This window comes from Haliaeetus albicilla, chromosome 24 (genome assembly GCF_947461875.1).
Source record: "Haliaeetus albicilla chromosome 24, bHalAlb1.1, whole genome shotgun sequence".
NCBI lineage: Eukaryota > Metazoa > Chordata > Aves > Accipitriformes > Accipitridae > Haliaeetus > Haliaeetus albicilla.
The window spans coordinates 1,385,584-1,399,256 of NC_091506.1; positions in this window are offsets into that span (position 1 = coordinate 1,385,584).

The following is a 13,673-nucleotide window of genomic DNA, read 5'->3' on the forward strand; positions in this document are numbered from 1 at the left end:
GGATTAGTCCCTCAGGTGTAAGCTAACCAGCGGGAGAAAGCAAGCACTGTGGTTCTTCGGGCTTTCTCTGGGCTTTCACAGTGAGGAGTGACCGAAGGGAGGCAGGAGTGCTGCAGCTGGGAGCTGTGTAGGTCAGAGCGTGCGTATGGAAGGATGATGTGCAGGGGAGCTGGGAGATAAGGACAAAGCGAAATGGAGTATTTAGCAGGAGAAAAGGGACAGGTATCAGGCTCTGCTCAAAACTGAGCTCTACCTTAAGGAGTTGAGAAAGATTGCAGATGAGTGGTGTGGAGGTGGCTGGAGGGCAGTGTAGGCAGAAACCACTGTATGGGCTCTGCAGTATGTCCAGACAAACCAGTCTCCATCAGGAGCTGGAGGATTGACTATGGGATGAGGCTGAAATGCCTGAGATTTTGGAAATTTCCACCTGATGCTTCAGCTTTCTGTTACTCATGGATGAGGACTGTGGCATAAAGTACCGCTTCAGTACAAAACCAGGTAGTTTCCATGACACTTGATGTAGGATAGAGTATATTTCTTCAGGTCCTCATGAACTGTATGTTAAGCAGCTTCTGGATCCATGAATGCATGGTCCATTTAGCTGTTCACTGACATCTGCCAGTTCAGGATCTCCAAGCTCCTGGGGCAGAGAGTAATTCTGCAATGGTGAGATTTGCAATGTTTTTTTCTTGCAGGTATGGCCTAGGTCTGACATTTCGCCAAGTTGCTCAGTTGAACGTTGATTGCGCTGCAGGAGAAAAGGGAGTGCCATTTGCCTCCAGGTCCTTGCTTTACAGGGCATTGAGGAAAAGCAGAAAGAATGGTTATGCATCAAAAATCTCTTTGTGTGAGGGATCTGCTGGAGCTACAGCAGTAACAGGTGGATCTTCACCGCAGCTTTCCTGAAAGTGAGGAAGGTAGAGCTCTTTGCGTCCAGGGAACAGGTCCCTGCACAGCCCTGCGCAGGGCTTCCCATGTGCAGTGCTTGAGATCTCGTACGAGTTGGGACATGAAGAGTATTAGGTGGGACTGCCATGTTGCTGGATACACACATTTGAGAATCTCACCAAGGACCTAACAGCAGAGTCCTGAATCTCTTGTGTTACGGTTTGTCAAGCTGTTCCTTAGGGGCAGGAGAGACACCCCCCCAAACTCACACTACTTCTTGCAGATTCGGGTTGGTGGTTGCGCAGAGCCCCTCTGCTGTGCTTTGCTTCCCCACCGGCCGCCCTCCTCCCTGGCTGCAGCCGGTTGCGATGCTTTCATAAAGGCAGTGTTCTCCACAAACACGCTTGATTACTTTCAGAGCTAGAAACTTGCTTGGAAGAAAATGGTGAATAAACCCATCATGCAAGGCGATTCATGGAGATCATTAGCCATGACCCAAAGATGTATAAACCCATAATTTCTTCAAGTCTTGCTAAGTATCTTAAGTCTTAGAGGGCATTGTGCTGGTCTTCTTTAATAAACAGAAGCAAAACCCCCCAATTCAGCTGCTCAGTTGTGGCATATGTGGGACTTCTCATGGGTTACCAGTAGATTACTACAGATGAGCTCAGAGTGGCATGTCATTTGTGTTTGGCACTTGGCAGGGACTGTCATGAGTGGTGGGCGAAGGAGGCAGAAGAGGGCAATACCTGCTTTAGTATTTGCTGTCTCTATGTTTGAAATACTTAGAGGAACATCAAGCAGCTTCACCCATCCCACAGCAGCGTGGGGAGCCCTGTGGCCAGGAGAAACTGCGAGGAGTGGGGCTGGAGTACATACCCTGGGGAGAAGATGTTGATGTATTTCCCAGATCAGAACTGGCCCTATCTGTTATTACTGAAGCCGAAAGAGCTTGGTTTTGCAGTGATTGCATTAGGAAGGGGTTGGTGAGGGAACTGCTCCTCACCCTCATCCCAGTACAAACGCCACTACAACATTTATTGATTCTTTTGCAGTCACAGCTGTCAACGTACGCACCCACAGCATTTGTTAGTCCTGCTTGGAAAGATTTTCTGCCAGTTCTCACCATTATCAACTTCATGTCATTAGCAGTAATATCTCCCTGTAACGTCAAGGGATAGGAGAATTCCGCAGGGGTCCCTTGGGAACCTCTGCAGAGACCTTCCTGTCCCTGTCGGATGGGCAGGGCTGCACCGGCTGGGGAGGACACGGAGCATTTCGGTATTGCTGGAGGGAGAGCCAAGGCTGTGGTCAATGCCCGGTTGCTCTCGCTGGATAGATTCAAGGTGTGTGTCGGACGGTGTAGGGGAAACGGTTGCTGCAGCGAGCGGGCGTGAATTCCCCGGCTCCAGCCCGGCAGTGGCACCCTCAGTTTTCCCAGCTTTCAGCTTTCTCAGCTGCCCGTATTAACTCTGTTTCTAACCTAGCCCACACTGCAGAGGCTATCAGTATGAAAAATAATTCCCAAAATAAACACAAAAAGGAAATTTCTGTCTCCCCATCACTGTAATTTGCGGGCAAAAAAAACAATCCAGGAATTGTGGATGGATGTTATTTAGGCCAAATTGATTCACCCAGCTTGTATACTCCTTTCTGCACCTTATTTGCAATCAAAAGTCCATACATAATTAATCAAACACACATGAAAATCCACAGGACAATGAAGACTACTGCAGAATGCCTCCCCCGGTGCTGGCAGAGCCATCACTCCGGAGCCAGATTTCTAAACTGGCTCTAACAAGGCATTGCCCAATGCCTGGGCTCATCTGGCCATCGTGCCGGCAGGAACCGTGCCGGCACAGCCGGGACGGTGCGTGGGGACGTCCTGCCGGCACCCTGCCTCTGCCTCGGGGGTGCCAGCCTTCCTCAGCAGTCTGCCGTGGGGCCGTTGAGAAATGGAGACGGGAAAGATGGGGAAAAAACGTGTCTTTCCTGAAGTAATTCCAGATAAGACGGCCAAAGTGTATTTTTAGAGCAACAAGTTATATGGGTTTAATAACATGCTTCGGCTGAATGTGTGGCTCCACCTTGGGAGGACGAGAAAGCCCACGCTCATCTTTCAGGTTTATTCCTCTTGTGTCGCACGTGCACAAGGATTTCTTACGGCTGGGTTTCAGGACAACATCCCCTCTCTCAAGAACACAAACAGTTAAGCACCACAGTGTAATGGCAACATAAAATTGTTTCTGCAGCCTGTGTAGATGCAGTGACAACGGATATTACTCACTGTCAGCCGGGTCCCTGAGAGCACTTTATTAAATTGCCTCTAAGACTGAGGAGTGGGGTTAATTATTTAGGTACCTTAATTTTCAATACATCTGCAGTACCAGAAATCTAAAACTCTGGTTCCAGAGACAGAAATACAAGAAACCACGAGCAGAATTTGTTTAAGTGCAATCACTGCCATGTGAAGGAGGTGTGATTTACAATGATTTCGATGCCTAGAATGCAAAAGTGAATATTTAAACAACACCAATAATTTCTCCTGGACGTAGAAGACCCCAGATTCTCACCAGCTGCTTTTGCCTCTCTTAGTTAAATGTTAATACACGTCCCAGTTGATGCAATTAATTTCGTTCCGTGCTGTCATCGCTGTGCAGCACGTGCAGCACGTGCAGGGTGAACCCCCCCGCTCAGCCTGCTCTGGGCCAAGGCTAACCGAGGCTCTGCTGGCGGCGGGGGCACGGGGCTGGGGGGCTGCACTGGAGAGGCGATAGCTGGTGAACGGGGACCCTTACGGCGAGCGCGGGTCCCGAATGCGGGCTGCGAAACGGATGGATGGTGGGGACGTGCTGCTCGTTCATCCAGCAGCGACTGCAGTTAATGGGGAGCTCGACTGCTTTATCGAGCCCCGAGGTGCTGGGCTAAACATTGATACGCTCTCCGGGGAGGCTGGGGGTTTGCAGGAGCCCCCCGGGGGGAAGGCGAGGGCTGTGTCACGGGTGGGTGCCGGCTGGCAGGAGCGGGAGGCATGGCGGGTCCGGCCGGTGGCACCCAGCCTGCCCAGGGCAGCACCGGGGGGCTCAGCCCGCTGCCCACCTCCGAGCATCGCCAGCCAGCGGGACCTCTGCCCCCGCCTCGGGGCACTGCTTCTGCATCCCCCGGCCCCCAGTTAGACGGCAAACGAGCCGTTACTGGAGCAGCCGCTCTCGTCGAAGGACTGTGGAGCACTTGGAAGGTTTTGCGGGGTGCGTGGCGGGAGGTGCGTGCCCCCGCTCGGCACCTGGCACGGCCAGGCATCCCTCCCGCCTGCCGCCCTCTCTGGTGGTTCTCCAGCCGGGAAATCCCTGGGCAGCTCCTTTGCTGCCTCGCAGTGGGCTGTCCTCTGGGTATTTAGCTAAAAAAAAAATTTAAAAAAAGTCTACGCTTACCTGGTCCTTTGCTGAACAGTTGCGTTCTGGGGTTCAGGAATGTAAGGAGCAGCGTTTTAGTACAAACGTGCACTCTGGCAAAGTGACAAGAATGATTTTCTGTTTTCGTTTGTTTAATAAATAATCACAGCAATGGAAGAATTTGCCTGACTCAGTCTACCAGCATGAATTAAAACATTCAATTACACCAGTAGGGGAAGTTTAAATATTTACTTATTCTTTAGGGGATTATAAATTAACCCTCAGGACCTCCATAAACCTTAGTCAAGACATTGACAAAAAACTAGAATTCAGACCTTAATTAATCTAGGGGAAACAGCGCGCAAGCCCCGAGGGACGTTGGATGGGGAGAGCCCCAAGGGCCGTGCTTGCTTCTCAGCCATGTAGAAATAGGCACACCCAGCTGTAAAAAATTCAGATTTAGTGAAAGTGCATTGTGGGGATAATTAAAACCCACTGTACCTGACACATTTCATGACGGTCCCTGAAGTGGGAGCCTTGACTGTTGCCGTATAAATCAGGCGCTTTGCGGGCTCATTAACATTTCACGATTCAGATATAAAGTCCTTCCCCTTGGTGGGACGTGTGCTGCGAATGTGCTCTGGCTGCTGCCGCGGGCAGGGGGATGCTCTAATGCCAACCGTTCCTTCATTAACTTTCAGCCAGGAAAGTGCTTGCTTGTAAACAGATTCGTGATCTCCGTGAAGTTGCTGTTTCTCTTCCCAAAGGAAAAATAGGAGTTGAAACTTGCTTACCCAATATATTCATTGCCGTTCTCTAAGGAATTAAATTAGTGCCGTCAGAGTGTAATAAATTAACAAGAGAGAGTTTTGATAAGAAAACAAACAGCAGTATGGGGAGGTGCAGTTCCCGGCGAGAAGAAGGTGGAAGGGCAGTTTGCATTTTGACCACACCACTGAAAGTGCTCATTTTTCATGGTCTGGAAGAACATTATTATCAGAATGATCTGCTTGCTATGATTTCCCTTCCCAGTAGTTCCTTCCAAGCAGGCACATTTCTGCAAGGCAGAAAAAAGGGCCATTTGCTGAGATCCCTCTGGAACGCTTCGGGAGGCACTCAGCACCCTTCCAGCCCAAATGTGCTCTGCTTTGCAGGTGGCAGCTGGTGGGTTATTTCAGGAGAAAAGCAAAATTCTGCATAAGAAAAGGTTGCCCCGCTTGGCCCTTCTTTTGCTTTGGACTGATGCTGAAGTCCCTCTTTGATTTGGATTTATTTTCTTGAATTATATTAATATGTGGCAAGGCTGTTTTGAAAATCACCTGCCCTCTAAAGATTATCTTGTTCTTCAGACACCACTGAGCTCCTGAAATGAAGGCACCGCATCTCTGCAGGGCAGGTGAACCTCTTAATAGAAAGGACTGTAAATTGGGCCAGTCCCGGAGGGAAAGCAATTGTAGGGATAAAAGCAGATACGGTAACTATACTTCAATGACCTACTTTTTCCCAGCCTTTACTTGCTATGCAACAACTCACGTGTGCAAGAAAACCCCTCCGTGTGTCACGTACACGTGAAAGTGCTATTTAGCCTGAGCCAAAAATGGTAAATGAAACAAAGTAAGTGGCAAAATGAGTGGAGTTGGGGATGAGAAGGAGGATATGTGACTTTCCGTGGATTTCTGTAGGCTTTGTTGAGGACCTGCTCACAACACCCGCGCTGGCCTGGGCTGAGCTGCACCTTCTCCTGCCACCCTGCTGCCGCTGGGTCGAGGCATAACTGCAAAAGCAATTTGAGGGGAAATTTACGTTTTGAAAGCTCTTTTTCTTTTTGTCGTTTTCATTTGTCTGCCTCAGGTTTAGGCACCAGCAGGCAGAGCCCTTTCATGTACCCCATGGGCCAGCCCAACAGAAAAGCCCCCCCACCTCTTTCTGGTCTGTAGCATGAAGCCCAAGTGAGAATGGTTAATTTTATTTGAGATACGTCATTTCGGTGGTGACAGAATCTCTAATTAAAGCGTGCGTTTGCCTGGCACAGGGCAAGGGCAGTCTTGGCAGGTAAACAGCAGCTTAAGTGGTCTGAGCTTCAGGAGGGTTTCTTGTGCCCTAGGGGTTGGGGAAGATTGTGGTTCTTGCCCTGTTGAGTACCGAAAAGGGTTTATTTCCACACGGGACATGTTTCGAGCTGTGTCCCACCTCCTGGGTCAGCTGTGCTTGCCAGGAGCCCACGGGCAGTGCCTCTGCTCCCAGGAGCATCCCTGCTGCATGGCCACCTCCTCCCAGCGGCTGAAGTGCCATGGAAATGTGATGCAGGCGGTGGGGTGAGGCTGGTAGGAGGAGGGAGAGGTATTGATTTTCCTTTACTGTGCAGACCAAATTTCAGCTGAAGAAGAGTATCTGTTCTGTGGTATCTGGGCATAGCCAGTCTTCAGACTCTGAATAAAAATGGTGCCAAATATCTTCCTTTAAACTTGCATCCGTTCCTCCTGCTCACTGTAGCTCAAGCCAAGTTCAGAAGACCTTCGCAATACGAGCTGACAGTTGCAGCTTCATCCAGGTTCACACCTTGTCTTCAGAAGGTGCTGGATGCTCACCAGTCAGGGCACCTGGCTCAGCAGCGTGTTTGCTCTGCTTCCATCTCTCGTGAATCAAATATTTGCAGGATTTGCACAGCTCTTCTCTGGTTTAAAGTCAAAGGAAATACATTTCCTTTTTCTCTACTCTTTAACAACCTCAATAAATTGAGTTAAAACCAGCTAATTACATACGACTTTAGCAAGTGAAATGTGGTCATGTGCAATTAGAGTCTTTGCTGTGCTACCGCCTTGGCTCTTCTGAACTCTGTTAATGACTTGGCCGGTTGACTCACTCTTCCACACAGTGTTTTGGTAAGAGACAGCAGAAACGGGCATCTTACCTCCAGGTCCCTCTCACCGAGTCTTCCACACTCCTGCTTCAAAGCAGCACTGAAGAGTCACCCATCAAGAAACCCAAAAGCAACTGAGCGCTGGAAGGGGACAGAAAGCAACAGCTGGAGGCAAGGAAACAAAGAGCTTTTCCCCTCTCTTAGAAAAGATGGAACAAATATTTATTTGCACTGTGACTGCTCTCTGTTCCTCTAGCCGGGCTGTACAGGCCATTGCTCTGCTTCCAGTTATCAAGGGGGTATCACTTACTGACAATCAGCTCGCGCTGGATTTGGTCTATGCCTCATCTCTGGTCACCGCAGAGTCAGTTCCATGGCACGGTGCCACGGCTTGTGCGTCATCGGTTGTTTCCCCCCCCAAAGCTCGGCCGGTGCCAGAGCCACGCGCTGCGCTGCCGGGAGCAGGGCTTCAGGTGCCGTATCATCTGGCTCCCGGGGGCTGCCCTGAGCCGGGCTGGAACGCCTTCTGCTGATGCCGCCTCCGAGCAAGGGTCTGTGCTGGGTGAGCTCTCGCCTGGGACACTGACGAGAAGAAGGAGTTGGTGCAGAAAACCCTTCACCCACAGACTCGCTTACTGCCGGCAAGGGAGTTGGTTCCGCGGGTGAAATCAAACAGCGTGTCCTGGTTTCAGCTGGGATAGAGTTAACTGCCTTCCTAGTAGCTGGTACAGTGCTGTGTTTTGAGTTCAGTATGGAAGAATGTTGATAACACTGATGTTTTCAGTTGTTGCTCAGTAGTGTTTAGACTATAGTCAAGGATTTTTCAGCTTCTCATGCCCAGCCAGGGCACCTGACCCAAACTGGCCAACAGTGTATTCCATACCATGGGACGTCCCATCTAGTTTAGGAACTGGGAAGGGGGGGAGGGGGAGGCAGGGAATCGCCGCTCAGGGACTGGCTGGGTGTCGGTCGGCGGGTGGTGAGCAATTGCCCTGCGCATCATTTGTACATTCCAATCCTTTTATTACTACTGTTGTCATTTTATTAGTGTTTTCATTATCATTATTAGTTTCTTCTTTTCTGTTCTATTAAACCGTTCTTATCTCAACCCAGGAGTTTTACTTCTTTTCCTGATTTTCTCCCCCATCCCACTGGATGGGGGGGGAGTGAGTGAGCGGCTGCGTGGTGCTTAGTTGCTGGCTGGGGTTAAACCACGACACAGCGTTTGGTGGCAAAATTTCCGATGCAGGTGTTACTAGGGAAGGAAGCTGGCAGCGTTTCATTCAACGCCTGTCCGTTAAATACAACTTGCGGCCTGGGGCATGTTACATCCCCCCAGGCTAGACCTCTGCGACCCTGTCCCCCAGCTTTGCTACAGGCAGCCCGAGCGCAGCCAGGAGTCACGGTGTCTTTGACAGACTCTCCTTTCAAGTGCTGCAGAAGCTTATCGAGTGGGAAGACGTGCAGTTAAGAGACTGAGGTGACAGAGGTGTTAGTGCCTCGGAGCAGCAGGAGGAGGAGGAGGAGGAGGAAGGCAGCCGAGCGCGATGCTGGGCAGTGGCTGCAGCAGCGCAGGAGCTGGGCTGCGCTCACCCCGGGAGCTCGGCCTGAAGCAAAAGGCAAGCGTAAGGCTAGGTCTGCACCCGTGCCGGCTAGCCTCAGCCTAAGGCAGTGCCACATCCAGGTTATAAGCTATTGCGGTGTTTGGGACAGCAGCCAGGTTAAAACCAAGGCTAAGGGTGCAAAGAAGACAGGTCCTTATTCTTCACTCATCATTTCTCCTTTTCAGGCATTTTCGTTCCCACACGCTGTATCACGGCATACCTGATGGGGCCTGTACCATTTTCCCAACAGACTTATGAAATACATGTTCTGTGGAACCAGGCAAGATGGCAAGAGAGAAAGAGCTAATAATTACTGTGGGGTCTTCTTGCTGGTGGACTTCCTGCTAGAAGGAGCCTGCAGACTGCTCTGACAGCAAAAGGCAGCAGAAACAAATTACTGAATCGGTCTAGACTAATATTTACCCCTCTGTCTCTCCTGAATCACCCTCCTCCTTATCAGCACCCTTCCTGCTGAAGCCTGTAGCAGGAGGGAGAGGCCAGCATTAACTAACAGCTGAATGGTGAAGCGTGTTTGCATACCTGGCACTGGGGTCCTGATTTCCAAAAAGCAGCCTGCATCTACAGTCCAGGCCTCCAGGGCAGCTGGCAGCCAAAATCTGGCCCTGCACATAATGTATTTATTGTTCATGGAGGGGCAAAAAAACCCAAACAAAACCCAAACCAAAACCCCGCCCACACCTCTGGGGTCACAGGCTTCTATCTCCTTGCACTCTAGGGAGAGTTTTATTGTTGTCAGGTGCAAGCAGACATTTATTAATTGAGCAATTTCTCCTGACCTTGATGGAAACCATCACTAACAGTCAAATAAATAGATTAATATCATAATTTTTCAAGGCTAGGCTTAGAAATTAATTGCGTTTATCTGATTTTGGCTGTTTTGCCATGGCAGTGGTTTAAATTTTTTTCACGTTTTCTTTCCAATTTGCACAGATGCATATATCATACTGAGGACAATGCTACACCTAATTTACTTCAGCAAATGAGACCAATTAAAAATAACTCAGTAAAAATTATACTGAATCTTCAATTACTTGGGGAAGATGAGGAGCAGGGCATTCTGTAATTGACTTGTTCATCTTCTTGTCCTCCAAAACTCTTGTTATGAACGTTAGCCAAAGTAGTTCACTAGCTGGTTGCCGTTAGTACTGACTACTATTTCTACTCTATGACCAATATAAATCACATATTACTGTTTTAGTTTTCTGGTTGGATGAAGGCTATTATCTATACCTATGGGAGAGGTGGAAGACGGAGCATTTTTTTTCATCAGAACTGCTGTTTTCGTCCAGCCCTGCTGTATATGGTGTATTCTGACACCTCCTGCTGACACCGGCATATGTAGCTCCGGATGGATTATTATGATAAAGAAAAAACTAGTCAATAAAAATGAAGCATTGTACTTCCACTTCAGGATTGGGAATTGCAGATGCACTGCACATTACACCTGTTTTGCATGATTTGTAGGTAATATCATATTTCAATAAGTAGCAAAAATGAAACACCATGAAAATGATCAAAACTCTTGCCTTTTGCAGATACCTGCCTCTAAAATAAGATGCTACCAAACATGCTGTGGTAAATTCATTTCTACCAGAGCAATTAGCAGCTCTCGTGTCACTAATTACAAGGATTTTACAGAGAATGCACATCTCTAATTAAGGCCCTATTACACATGCTACTCATTCACAGCTCAACTCACTTTGATGAATAGTGAACAGCTGTTGCTGATAATGCCAAGATATGGATCTTCTTCCTTTTAGTTTTGAGAAGCAGCATCCATTGGGCTTTTTGAAGGGTGTCAACATTAAGATGGAAAATGCACGTTAGTGCTGTCGAAGTTTCCAGAGAGAGAAGCGATGGAGGGGAGAGCTGGGCTGGGCTGGGCTCCCGCTCCGCAGCAGGTGAGCGGGCGCTTGCGGGTCTCTTCTTGGCTCTGGCGTATTCAGTACATTTTATCGGTCAAAGCCTGCTGTTGGCTGAACAGTAACCTGGGTTTTCCCAGAGCTAGCAAAACAGCTAGCTCTTTTGGGGTATCTTCTACAGGAGGGTATTGCTGAGTTTGTGTCTCAGTCAAGGGGGAAGATGTCTCTCTTGTTGAAGACTGTATGTTTGAAGATGATCCACTGGAAAACTGCTGGCAAGGTTTGGTCGTGAGAGCTGCCGTTCCTAGAATGGTATATGGCCAGCTGGTTGGCATCTCTGCTTTTTTATTCTACCGTTTTTCTTTTATGCTTCGCCTGCCCTGTGAGAGATGTAAAGAAGTTTAATTGAAGAGTGGGTCTAAAGTGCTTTGAAGTCCTTGCATAAAAGGCATTGTACGTGCACGATGTTCTGCAGTTGCTTGTTTGGATGAGTATATTCACATCTTCTTTTTCTGTTACTAAATTCATGTCCCTTTGTTCACTTCTAAGGCAATATTTCAAACTTCACATAACAATGAAAAAATTTGCTTTCATATTTAATGCATAATAAGATCATGTAATTAGAAATGAGCCTTCATCATGATACATGAACATTGTCAGTACAATCACCAAGGAAGACTCTTTTCTCTCTTTTCTCATAGCAGCCAGTGTAATCATAAGGCCACTGTATATATTTGCTGCCTTTGATCAATAATTTAGGGTAATCATTTTGTTCTGTAAAATTTCCAAAGTCCATATATATTGCATAAAATGCAGAATAGCAAATCCCAGATTGGATTTTAAAAAGCTTTTCATGAAAGGTTTGGGTTTTTTCAACTCAGAGGAGGGGAAAGAAGTGGGTCTAGAGATGTGAATAAATCTGTTTGTTTGGGGACTTTGATTCCTGAAGATTTATTTTCTTAATACTGTTGAGTAGCATTTAGACTGTCCCCAGCTCCTATGAGCTTATAGAAAAGCTATTTTTCTGTTTTATTTTAGCCTCTAGCCTTCTAGCCTCGGTCAGGAGAAGAGAAGTGGGACTTGCATATCATACTCCCTCACAGAGTGCCAGACAGGGAATGCGACGCTATGAGAAACTGCAGTGTGAGCTCTGTTTTGTGCTGTGATGTTACTATGTAGATACGCTGAAAGTTGCTGTGCTGTAAGTAGCTGTCAGCACACATTCTCTACCTCGTGCAGCATTAGGGGCAGAGGAGAATATTTAAATTATTGTTTGGTGGCTGAGGATACGTGTATCTGGAAAATAGCTGAGATGGCTACAACCAGAGTTTTATTCTGTTTGGAGTAGTGGAGATCTGCTAAAGGACAAAGCTGGGTGGAAGGAGGAAAAAAAAAATCTGTTAAAGGTGGGAATTTCTGTGATGAACATCAGGCAGAGATGAACAAGAGAAGGAAGAGAAGAATTTTAAGGGCTTTTTCAGTGGTGGTGGGGGGCTGATTTATTTGCAGCATTGACTGAGGTCAGAGAAAATAGATGGGGAGCAGTATTTGTGTTGTGAGAAGCCTCTGCAGCAGAGGCAGTCTTGAGACTTTATTTATGTATTTGTTTATTTTTAAAAGGGAAGAAAAAATATCACTAAACAGCAGTGGGGAAAACATTCACATGTTCTATCTATGACTCTGCAAATAATGAGGCGTAGGATTATAATAGGTGGGCAGTGAAACCTTACTTGAGTCTAATATTTGCGGACTTTCAGATTTTACTTCCAAGGAGAAACATTTAAAAATGGCTCAGGCAGCGTGAGCTGATGTGTTATTCCCTCAGGAAATGGAATGCAAAATCATATTTATTGCTGCTGGTAGGAAAACTGAGGCTTTCTCTAGGCAACCATTTCCATCTCCAGAGGTAAGAGAGTACCAGGGCATGTTTTAACCACCACGTGCGTGTCTGGGTATGAGATGGGAGGTAGTGCCACAAAACATCTGGCTGTGGCTCGTTATTGAGAAGGGGATTGACTAAATCACTTTGGACTACCAAGCAGAAGTTAGGTTTTCATGGATGCTGTTGCCTCGCAGGCTCAGCAGAGTTTGCTACTTGATGGATGATGTGCTGAGGAGGAAGGACCCTGGTCATTGGCTGTGTGATGGAGGTCTTCAGCCTCTGTGCCTTCCACGTGCCCGCCCTTAGGTGCAGCAGGGCCGCATGGCAGCTGCTGTTCCCTGACGGGGTTTTGAGGGTTATGTTAGGGCTGTGTGACACCAGTAGCACTGCTTTATGACATACACTACTCTGATCTTCTGGAAAGTTTAAGAGTGACTTTCAGCAGGGAAGACAGAGCTACTCTGGTCTCAGCAAGTATCTTTCACTGAGTCCTAAAGGGTTGTCCTTGTCTGCCTACCCTTGCTGCTCCTTCAAATCCAAATTTCCGTCTTTGCCTGGCAAGGTTTTGGCATCGGTATACCCCCCATATTGGTATGGGGCTACAGGGGTGGCTTCTGTGAGAAGCTGCTAGAAGGTTCCCCCATGTCCGACAGAGCCAGTGGCAGCCGGCTCCAAGACGGAGGCTTAAAGAAGGGGGAAAAGTTGCTGCACAACAGCAGCCGCAGCCAGAGAGAGGAGTGAGAACATGTGAGAGGAACAGCCCTGCAGACCCCCAGGTCAGTGCAGAAGGAGGAGGAGGAGATGCTCCAGGCGCCGGAGCAGAGATTCCCCTGCAGCCCGTGGGAAAGACCACGGTGAGGCAGGCTGTCCCCCTGCAGCCCAGGGAGGTCCACGGGGGAGCAGATCTCCACCTGCAGCCCGGGGAGGACCCCACGCCGGAGCAGGGGGATGCCCGAAGGAGGCTGGGACCCCGTGGGAGACCCACGCTGGAGCAGTCTGTGCCTGAAGGACTGCAGCCCGTGGGAAGGACCCACGCTGGAGCAGTTTGTGAAGAACTGCGGCCTGTGAGAAGAACCCATGTCGGAGAAGTTTGTGGAGGACTGTCTCCCGTGGGAGGGACCCCACGCTGGGGCAGGGGAAGAGGAGGAGTCCTCTCCCTGGGGA